The following is an 11104-nucleotide window of genomic DNA, read 5'->3' as shown; positions in this document are numbered from 1 at the left end:
AATGTCCTTTTATTTCTTTTTTTATATTCTTTTATTTCTGATTAAAGTAGTCCTTCTAGCATTTCTTGTAGGACAGGCTTGGTATTGATGAAAACTTTCAGCTTTTGTTTGTCTGAAAAAGCCTTGCTTTCTCCACCATGTTTTTATAATATTTTTACCAGATATACTTTTCTAGAATAAAAAATGGTTTGTTTTTTTTTTGTTCAGCACTTTAAATATGACATGCCTCTCTCTCCTGGCTTGTAAGGTTTCCATGAAAAGTCTGCCACCAGACATATTGGAGCTCCACTGTATGGTATGTATTTCTTTTCTCTTTCTGCTTTTAGGATTTCTTTATCTTTGACCTTTGAGAGTTTGATTATTAAATGCTGTAAGGTAGGCTTTTTTGGATTGAATCTGCTTGGTGTTCTATATCCTTCTTGCACTTGGATTTTGATATCTTTCTCTAGGTTTGGGAAGTTCTCTGTTATTATCCCTTTGAATATACTTTCTACCCCTATCTCTTTCACTACCTCCTCTTTAAGCCCAATAATTCTTAGATTTGACCTTTTGAGGCTATTTTCTAGATCCTGTAGGCATGCTACATTGTTTTTTATTCTTTTTCTTTATTGTCTTGTCTGACTGTATTTTTGAACTTCTTGTATTTAAGCTCAGTAATCCTTTCTTCTGCTTGATCAGTTCTGCTATTAAGGGACTCTGGTGCATTCTTCAGTATGCCAATTGCATTTTTAGGCTCCAGAATTTTTGCTTGATTATTTTAAGTTATTTCAACCTCTTTCCTAAATTTATGTGATAGAATTCTGAATCTTTCTCTGTCTTTTCTTGAATTTCTGTACTTTCTCAACATAATTATTTTGAATTCTCTGTCTGAAAGTTCACATATCTCTGTTCCTATGGGATTGGTCCCTAGTTGCTTATTTAGTTCATTTGATGTTGTTATTTTTCCTGGATGATGTTGATGCTAGTAAATGTTCTTCCAGCATCTGATCTGGGCATTGAAAGGTTAGCTATTTATTGTAGTATTGTCTGGTTTTCTTTATACCTGTCTTCCTTGGAAAGGCCTTCCAGATATTTGACAGGTCATGGGTGTTGTCATCTAAGCTGTATCTTCTTTAGGAAGCTCCCCAAGCCCAGTAATGCCGTGGTTCTTGCAGATTCATAGAGGAACCACCTTGATGGTCTTGGACACAATCTGGGAGACTTCTCTGTTTACCAGACATTTTTGTTCTCTTTCCTTACTTTCTCCCAAACAGAACCTCTCTCTCTCTCTCTCTCTCTCTCTCTCTCTCCCTCTCTCTCTCTCTCCTCTCGCTCTCTCCCTCTCTCTCCCTCTCTCTCTCTCTCTGTTCTGAGCTACCTAAATCTTGGTGCAGAGGGACACAAACCCCTGTGGCCACCACCACTATGACTACACTGGGTCAGAACTGAAGCCAGCACGGAACTTGGTCTCACCCAAAGCCTGCTGTAACCACTCTCTGCCTACTGTCAATGATATCTCAAGCCCCTGGGGCTCTACAATTAGCAGGGGGCAAAGACACCCTGGCCCTTGTCTTTCTCCTCAGGTCACTGAGTTCTCTCAGGCCCCTAGATTGGTCCAGAGTTACCATCCAGGAGTCAAGGACTAGATAGAATCAAATACCTTAGAAGTCCACCTACTGTGTCACTGTACTGCAACTGAGATTGCACTAAAACCACAAGACACAATTCTTTTCGCTCTTACCCCCCTTTCCTAAGGCAGATGAGGCTCACCCCATAGCTGCCAGCACCCCAAGCCACAAGGAGTACTTCCTGATAAATATTTATGCTACAATCCTCAACAAAATACTAACAACCTGAATTCAATAACCCATCAAAAAGATCATTCATCATCGCCAAGTTGGATTAATCCCAGAGATGCAAATATGGTTGAACATACAGAAAGCAATTAATGTGATTCATCATATCAACAGAATGGAGGACAAGAAAACATATTAGCATTTCAATTGATGCTAAAAAATGAATTCGATAAAATTCAACATCCCTTCAACATAATAAAAGCCATATATGACTGACTCACAGCTAGTACCATGTGGAACAAGCAAAAACAGAAAGCCTTTCTTCTAAGATCTGGAACAAGACATGGATGCCCACTTTCACCACTGTTATTAAAATAGTACTGGAAGTTCTAGCTAGAGCCATCAGACAAGAGTAGGAAATAAAGGGCATCTGTATTGTTCCATATTCATGCTGCTGATAAAGACATACCCATGACTGGACAATATACAAAAGAAAGAGGTTTAATTGGACTTACAGTTCCACATGGCTGGGGAAGCCTCACAATCATGGCAGAAGGCAAGGAGGAGAAAGTCACATCTTACATGGATGGCAGCAGGAAAAGAGAGTTTGTGCGAGGAACTCCTCTTTTTTTCCCCTTTTTTATTTTTTATTTTACTTTAAGTTCTGGGATACATGTGAAGAACATCCAGGTTTCTTAAATAGGTATACATGTGCCATGGTGGTTTGCTGCACTTCACATGTTTGGTTTTCCATTCCTGTGTTAGTGCTAAGAATGGTGGCTTCCAGCTTCATCCATGTCCCTGCAAAAGACATGTCCCTGCAAAAGAAGATCTCATTCTTTTTTATGGCTGCATAGTATTCCATGGTGTATATGTGCTACATTTTCTTTATCCAGTCAATCATTGATGGGCATTTTGGTTGGTTCTAAGTCTTTGCTATTGTAATAGTGTTCTGATAAACATACATGTGCATGTGTCTTTATAGTAGAATGATTTATAATACTTTGGGTATATACCCAGTAATGGGATTGCTGGGTCAAATGGCATTTCTTGTTCTAGATCCTTGAGGAATCACCGCACTGTCTTCCACAATGGTTGAACTAATTTACACTCCCACCAACAGCGTAAAAGAAGGGAACTCCTCTTTTTAAAACCCTCAGATCTCATGAGACTTATTCACTATCACAAGAACAGTGCAGGAAAGACCTACCTCCATAATTCAATCACCTCCCACTGGGTTCCTCTCATGACATGTGAGAATTGTGGGAGTTACCATTCAAGATGAGATTTTTGTAGGGTGGGGGAGGACACCACCAAACCATATCAGCATCCAAAATGGAAAGGAAAAAGTCAAATTATCCTTATTTGGACATTATATGATCCTATATTTGGAAAACCTAAAACCTCCATGAAAAAACTATGAGAACTGATAAGTGAATTCAGTAATGTTACAGGATACAAAAGCAACATATATAAATTAGTAGCATTTATATATGCCAATAGTGAACAATCTGAAAAAGAAATTAAAAAGTAATCTCATTTACAATAGCTGTAAATGAAATAAAATACCTTGAAATTAACCAAACAAGTGAAAGATATTTACAATAGAAACTATCAAATATTGATGCAAGAAATTGAAGGAAACACAAAAAATGGAGATATGTCATGTTCTTGGATTGGAAGAAAAAATATTGTTAAAATGTCCATACTACTCAAAGCAATCCAGAGGTTCAATGTAATCCTTATCAAAGTACCAGTGACATTCTTCACAGAAGTAAAAAAAAAAAAAAATCCTAAAATTTATATGGAACCACAATATACCTAGAATAGTCAAAGCTATTCTAAGCAAAAAGAACAAAACTGGGAGGCTGGAAGTAGCAAGTGTATACCACTCTCATGGAGAGAAATAGAAGGGGTGAGTAAATACAGCATCTTCAACTGAAACATCTAGGTACACACATTGAGATTCATCAAGAAAACAACTCACACAGAACAGAGAAAAACAAGGCAGGACAACCACCCACCTGGAAGCAACACAGAGCCAGGGGAGTATACCTTGCCCAGGGAAGTGGTGAGTGAATGAATAACCCTGGGACCCATGCTTTTTCCATGGATCTTCACAACCATGGGTCAGGAGATCCTTTCATGAACCCACTCCAACAGCATCTTCAGTCTGACATGCATAATTACATGTAGTTTGGGCAGAGCAGCTGCTCAGACACACACAGAGCACTGGGTATCCAGGGTATCCAACTAAAGCAGCTCCAACTGTGGCTAAGCGAGAGGTTAGACCCCCCTTACATACTCCTAAGAAAGGGGCTTAATTCAGGAGACTGAGCATTGATGGAATGCAGGCTCTGCTTCCACAGGACCTTGCAAGATAAGATGCACTGGTTTGGAATTCCAGCCAGCCACTGATAGCAGCATTACACCTCCCTGGATGGAACTCCCAGAGGAAGGGGCAGGCCACTATCTTTACTGTTTTGCCATCTTCACTGTTGATACCTTCAGGAGTTGGAAAATCTGAGGAGATTAGGAAATGAAGCAGACCCCCAGTGTACCACAGCAGCCCTGCAGAAAAGTGTCCAGACCATTTGTTATGTAGGTACCCAATCCTGTATCTCATCATTGAGAGGGTCTATTCCTGCCCTAGATACTCGCCCACACCCTGTGAAGGATATCAAACTGGTAGCAACTCTGTGACTCCCTGAGACAGAGCTCCCAAAGGGAAGAGCGGTTTGCCATCCTTACTGTCTCATAGCACACATTCTTACTGACTTCAGCCTCTGGAAATTCCATGGGACCAGGGGCTGGTCTAGATAGCCATCACTGAGCACCCATTGATCAGAAAAGTGGCTGAAAAGTTCTCCATGCAGGTCCCAGTCCTTTCTTCTCTTCACTGGGCAAGGCTGTATGACCTGTGACTCCAACACAACCACCATGCACCTGCCTGAACTCTTCTATTAGAGGCAGCCCCACATATAAAGAAACACCAACATGCAGAGATCAGAAAGAACCAATGCAAGAACTCTGGCAACTCAAATGGCCAGAGTGTATTATGTCCTTCAAATGATCTCACTAGTTCTCCCATGAGGGTTCTTAACTAGGCTGAGGGAGCTGAAATGACAGAAATAGAATTCAAAATATGTATAGGAATAAAGATCATCAGGATTCAGGAGAATGGAAAAATCCAATATAAGAACCACAATAAAATGATACAGGAGCTGACAGACCAAATAGCCAGTATAAAAAAATAATTTAACTGATCTGATAGAGCTGGAAAACATATTACAAGAATTTCACAGTGCAATCACAAGTATTAACAGCAGAATAGACCAAGCTGAGGAAATAATCTCAGAACTTGAGGCTGGGCTCCCTGAAATAAGACAGCCAGACAAAATGTCTTTTACAAAATGAAAAGGAATGGCCAAAACCTCCAAGAAATATAGGATTATGTAAAGAGGCCAAATATATTATGTAAAGAGGCCATTGGCATACCTGAAGGGATGTGGAGAAAGCAAACAACTTAGAAAACATATTTATCAGGATATTACCTATGAAAACCTTCCCTACCTCACTAGAGAGTCCAACAGTCAAATTCAGGAAATACAAAGAACCCCTGTAATATTCTACAGAAGATTATCCCCAAGACACATGATATGGTTTGGGTCTTTGTCCCTGCCCAAATCTCATGTAGAATTATAATTCCCAATGTTGGAGGTGGGGCCCGGTGGGAGGTGACTAGATCATAGGAGCAGAGTTCTCATAAATGGTTTAGCACCATTCCCCTAGTACAGCTCTCATGATAGAGTTCTCACAAGATCTGGTTATTTAAAAGTGTGTACCACCTCCCTCCTCTCTCTCTTTCTGCTCCAGCCATATGAGATGCTTGCTCCCCCTTTGCCTTCTGCCATGATTGTAAGTTTCCTCACACCTCTCCAGAAGCCGATGAAATGCCCAGCATCATGCTTCCTGTACAGCCTGTGGAACTGTGGGCAAATTAAATCTATTTTATTTGTAAATTACCCAATCTTAGGTATTTCTTTATAGCAATGCAAGAATGGACTATTGGGGTACTTCTGGTACCAGTGAAAAATTGGCACCAATGGAAAATTGGTACCAGAAGTGGGTTTTGATATAAAGATACCTGAAAATGTGGAAGCAGCTTTGGACCTGGGTAATGGGCAGAGGTGGAACAGTTTCGAGGGCTCAGAAGAAGATAGAAAGATGAGGGAAAATTTGAAACTTCCTAGAGACTTGTTGAATGGTTGTAACCAAAATGCTGGTATGGATATGGACAGTCAATGCCAGGCTGAGGAGGTCTCAGACAGAGATAAGGAACTTATTGGGAACTGCAGCAAAGGTCACTTTTGTTGTCCATTAACAAAGAGCTTGGTTAGATTGTGCCCCTGCTCTAAAAATCTATGGAACTTTGAACTTGAAAGACATGATTTAGGGTATCTGGCAGAAGAAATTTCTAAGCAGCAAGGCATTCAAGATGTGGCCTGACTGCTTCTAACCACCTATTCTCACATGTGTGAGCAAAGAAATGATCTGAAACTGGAACGTATATTTAAAAGGGAAGCAGAGTGTGAAGTCTGGAAAATTTGCAGCTCGGCCATGTGGTAGAAAAGAAAATCCCACCATTTGCCCCAGCCATCCCATTACTGGGTATATACCCAAAATATTATAAGTCGTGCTGCTATAAAGACACATGCACACATATGTTTATTGCAGCACTATTCACAATAGCAAAGACTTAGAATCAACCCAAATGTCCATCAGTGACAGACTGGATTAAGAAAATGTGGCACATATACACCATGGAATACTATGCAGCCATAAAAAAGGATGAGTTTGTGTCCTTTGTAGGGACATGGACGCAGCTGGAAACCATCATTCTCAGTAAACTATCACAAGAACAGAAAACCAAATACCGCATGTTCTCACTCATAGGTGGGAATTGAACAATGAGATCACTTGGACACAGGAAGGGGATCATCACACACTGGGTCCTATTGTGGGGAGGGGGGAGGGGGAAGAGAGAGCATTCGGAGATATACCTAATGTAAATGACGAGTTAATGGGTGCAGCACACCAACATGGCACATATATACATGTGTAACAAACCTGCACGTTATGCACATGTACCCTAGAACTTAAAGTATAATAAAAAAAGAAGCCGGGCGCGGTGGCTCAAGCCTGTAATCCCAGCACTTTGGGAGGCCGAGACGGGCGGATCGCGAGGTCAGGAGATCGAGACCATCCTGGCTAATACGGTGAAACCCCATCTCTACTAAAAAAATACAAAAAACTAGCCGGGCGAGGTGGCGGGCGCCTACTCCGGAGGCTGAGGCAGGAGAATGGCGGGAACCCGGGAGGCGGAGCTTGCAGTGAGCTGAGATCCGGCCACTGCACTCCAGCCTGGGCAACAGAGAGACTCCTCCTCAAAAAAAAAAAAAAAAAAAAAAAAAGAAAAGAAAAGAAAAGAAAATCCCTTTTTCTGGGGAACAATTCAAGCCTGCTTCAGAAATTTGCATAAGTGAAGAGAAGCCAAATGTTAATAGCCAAGACAATGGGGAGGCCTCAAAGGCATTTCAGATACCTCCAGGACAGCCCCTTTCATCACAGGCTCCGAGGCCTAGAAGAGAAGAATGATTTAGTGGGCCAGGCCCAGGGCTCCACTGCCCCGAACAGCATTGAGACACTGCTCCCTGAATCCCAGCTCCTCCAGCTTCAGCCCTGGCTTAAAAGGCCTCAGAAACAGCTTGGGCCACTGCTCCGGAGGGAGCAAACCAAAAGCCTTGGCAATTTTCACATGGTGCTAAGCCTGCAGGTGCAGAGTACAACCACTGAGGCTTGGGAGCCTCTGTCTTGATTTTAGATCATGTATGGAAACTCCTGGATGTCAAGGAAGAAGCCTGCTGCATGGATAGAGCCATCATGAAGAACCTCTACTTGGGCAACATGGAGGAAAAAATGTGGAGTTGAAGCCCCCACACAGAGTCCCCACTGAGGCACTGCTTAGTGGAGCTGTGAGAAGAGAGCCACTGTCCTTCGGACCCCAGAATGGTAGCTCTATTGACAGCCTGCATATGTGCCTGGAAAAGCTGCAGGCAATCAATGCCAGCCAGTGAAAGCAGCTGAGGGAGCTGTAACTTGCAAAGTATCAGGGGAAAGCTGTCCAAAGCTTTAGGAGCCCACCACTTCCACCTGCATGCCCTGGATGTGGGACATGGAGTCGAAGGAGATTATTTTGGAGATTTAAGGATTAGTGACTTCCCTACTGGGTTTTGGACTTGCACTGAGCCTGTAGACCCTTTCTTTTGGCCTATATCTCCCTTTTGGAGCTACCATATGATCCAGAGATCTCACTGTTGGTTATGTACCCAAAAGTAAGGAAATCAGTATATTGAAGAGATATCTGCACTTCCATGTTTATTGCAACACTATTCGAAATAGCCAGGATTTGGGAGCAACCTAAGTGTCCATCAACAGATGAATGGATAAAGAAAATGTGATACATATACACAATGGAGTACTATTCAGCCATGAAAAGGAATGAGATTCTGTCATTTGAAGCAACATGGATGGAACTGGAGTTCATTGTGTAAAGTGAAGTAAGCCAGGCACAGAAAGACAGACATCATATGCTCTCACTTATCCGCAGGAGTTAAAAATTAAAGCAATTGAACTCATGAAGATAGAGTAGAAGGATGGTTACCAGAGGCTGGGAAGAGTAGTGGGGTGGCATAAAGGTGAAGAGGGGGAAAATAATAGTTAGAAAAATAAGACAATATTTGCTAGAACAACAGGGTGGCTATAGTCTAAAATAATTCAATTGTAAATTGTAAAATAAAATTTTTTAAAAATTGGATTATTTATATCACAAAGAATAAATTCTTGAGGCGATCGATACCCCATGTACCCTGATGTGATTATTACTCATTGCATGCCTGTATCAAATATCTCATATACCCCATAAAGATATATACCTACTATGTATGCACAGAATTAAAAACAAAGAAAAAATTAAAAGCAATATCTGAAAGAATAGCCCAGGATGACTAAATTGTGATTGAGATGAGGAGGGTGGTATTAGGTTTGTTATTATGGTGGGGCTTGGTAGGATATCATAAAGGGCATACAAAAGGCAGCTGAAGGACACAGAGGTGGGACTGAGAACCAAAGAGGACAAAGACCTCAAAAGCCAAAGGTTGACCACTTAACTATTTTGCCTTGGGCTATGCCTTCAGGGGAACACAATGTTCCTTCTTAATCTGAATTTTATTTAAGAGAAATAAGTTGTAGTGAGTGGGCTTATTTTGCCATAAGCCTGAAATTTTTTCTTTTTAAAAATGAATATCTACTTTCAAGAAGTCAAGCTACAGAGAGGGAAGTCATATTAAGCAAAGACAAAGGAAGACGTTGCTCTAGCAACCAAAAGTACTTACAAGATTCCATCAAACTCATTGTATACTATTTCATTTTTTATTTGATCACTTTTCTTTTAACATGGACAGCCTTGAAATAGACTGATAAAATAATTGCCTGGATAGGCCTAATACTTCCTAATATCCCATCATGAAATTTCTTTCAGCGCTACCAAGGGCGTAATTCTGAATTGTAAATGCAAAATAGCATAATAGCCTCCTTCCCCCCTTCTTTCCATTAAAAAGGTCTACAGTATAAAGCAACAAAGGAGCTCTCATACAGTACAAAAGAGGTTTCTCTCACATACCAGAGTTGCACACTCTACTAAGCATGTAAAAAGCATTTCTCAAATCATTCCTTTTGAAAAGTAGCAGGACTGTCTTAAGAACCAAGCATGTTACTAGCTAATCCCCTCAGTTGTTACAGATGGGGTACACCCAAGTAGGATGCAAATATATTAATGATTCTTAAAAGAAAGTGACTTTTGATTTAATTAAAATGATTTTACTATTGTTAAAATGCTTAGAGTAGAAAAATACAGAAAAGCAGCATAGTACAGTAAAAAGTACACTGAACTGGAAAATAGCAGGATAGTCCTGGTTCTGCCACTAACTAGCTATAGGATCTTAGACAAGTTTCTATCCCTTTCTTGGTCTCAGTTATTTTGGGAGTAAAGGAGCTAGACCCATAATTTCTGGGTTTTCTCTCAAATCTATCACTCAAGTTTTAATATAAAGTAACAAAATGGAAAAAGGACTCTACTTGTAAATACCATGCTATTCTTTTGATCTTTTTTTGATTTTTTTTGAAAGACTCACAAACAGTGTCAGATCTGCTGCCGTGGTCTTGTCTAAATTCATTTTCAGTCAGGCATGGTGACTCATGTCTATAATCCAGCACTTTGGGAAGCCGAGGCAAGAGGATGACTTGAGACCAAGAGTCTGAGACCAGCCTGAGCAATATGTTGAAATCACATCTCTACAAAAATAAAATCAATTCACTTTTTAACCAGTATTCCTAACAACAGTACTAGTGAGCAATCATTGATTTTCAAAGAAATGTTATTTGTAACACTGGCTATCCAATAATCCCTCCCCTAAAATGTCCTAACTATGGGTGAATTATTCTAGAAATATTAGGTGATGAGTAATTCCATAAAGACAGACTGTGAGCTGTTAGAAACTGTAGGAACACCTATACTCATCAGAGACCACTGAGAATTTAACTGTAGAAGCTTCCTGTGCATTTATACAAAGAAGGAATTAATCCACAGGAAGGAAAGCATTCTAAATTAAGAATATCTATGGGAATTAACAGAACAAGAGAAACCCTATAATTCTTTCCTAGAATAGGAAATGAATAATTGAGTTAACTATATAACCTAATGCTTGAGATTTAATTTTTGCGTAATAAAACACATTCTACATCAAAAAGATGTTTAAATGACTCTAAAGTGTAACAGAAGTCACATCTATATGACTGTATTTAAAGGACTATATTCAGAGTATATAAGCATTTTGTGTAAGCAAAATAAACAAGTTAAATGTCTTGATTTGGGGACATGACACTTTTTACCAAACTGCATTAAGAAAAATATAGGATCCCAAATAACTAAAGTTAATATACTGAATCGATGGTGGTAAAATTCCCTGTGACTTTCCACATGTATCCTTCAGTTTGCTTCATAGTTTCTGTCAATGTTATACTCTATATTTGAAGACAAATATTTACTGTTACTTCTAGAGTGCACAGGGATAACTCAAATTCAGCTCTTCTATAAATTATATTTATTTTATGAAATAACACAAAGTTATAATCCTGGCACAATAAATGAAATTTGAAAAACTTAGTGAAACAAACATATTGGAAGGCAGAAAAATAATAAGCAACAAAGC

Source organism: Trachypithecus francoisi, unplaced genomic scaffold (genome assembly GCF_009764315.1).
Source record: "Trachypithecus francoisi isolate TF-2019V2 unplaced genomic scaffold, Tfra_2.0 Lachesis_group6, whole genome shotgun sequence".
In the NCBI taxonomy this organism is placed as follows: domain Eukaryota; kingdom Metazoa; phylum Chordata; class Mammalia; order Primates; family Cercopithecidae; genus Trachypithecus; species Trachypithecus francoisi.
The sequence above is the reverse complement of the archived record's forward strand: the minus strand, read 5'-3'. Positions refer to the sequence as shown.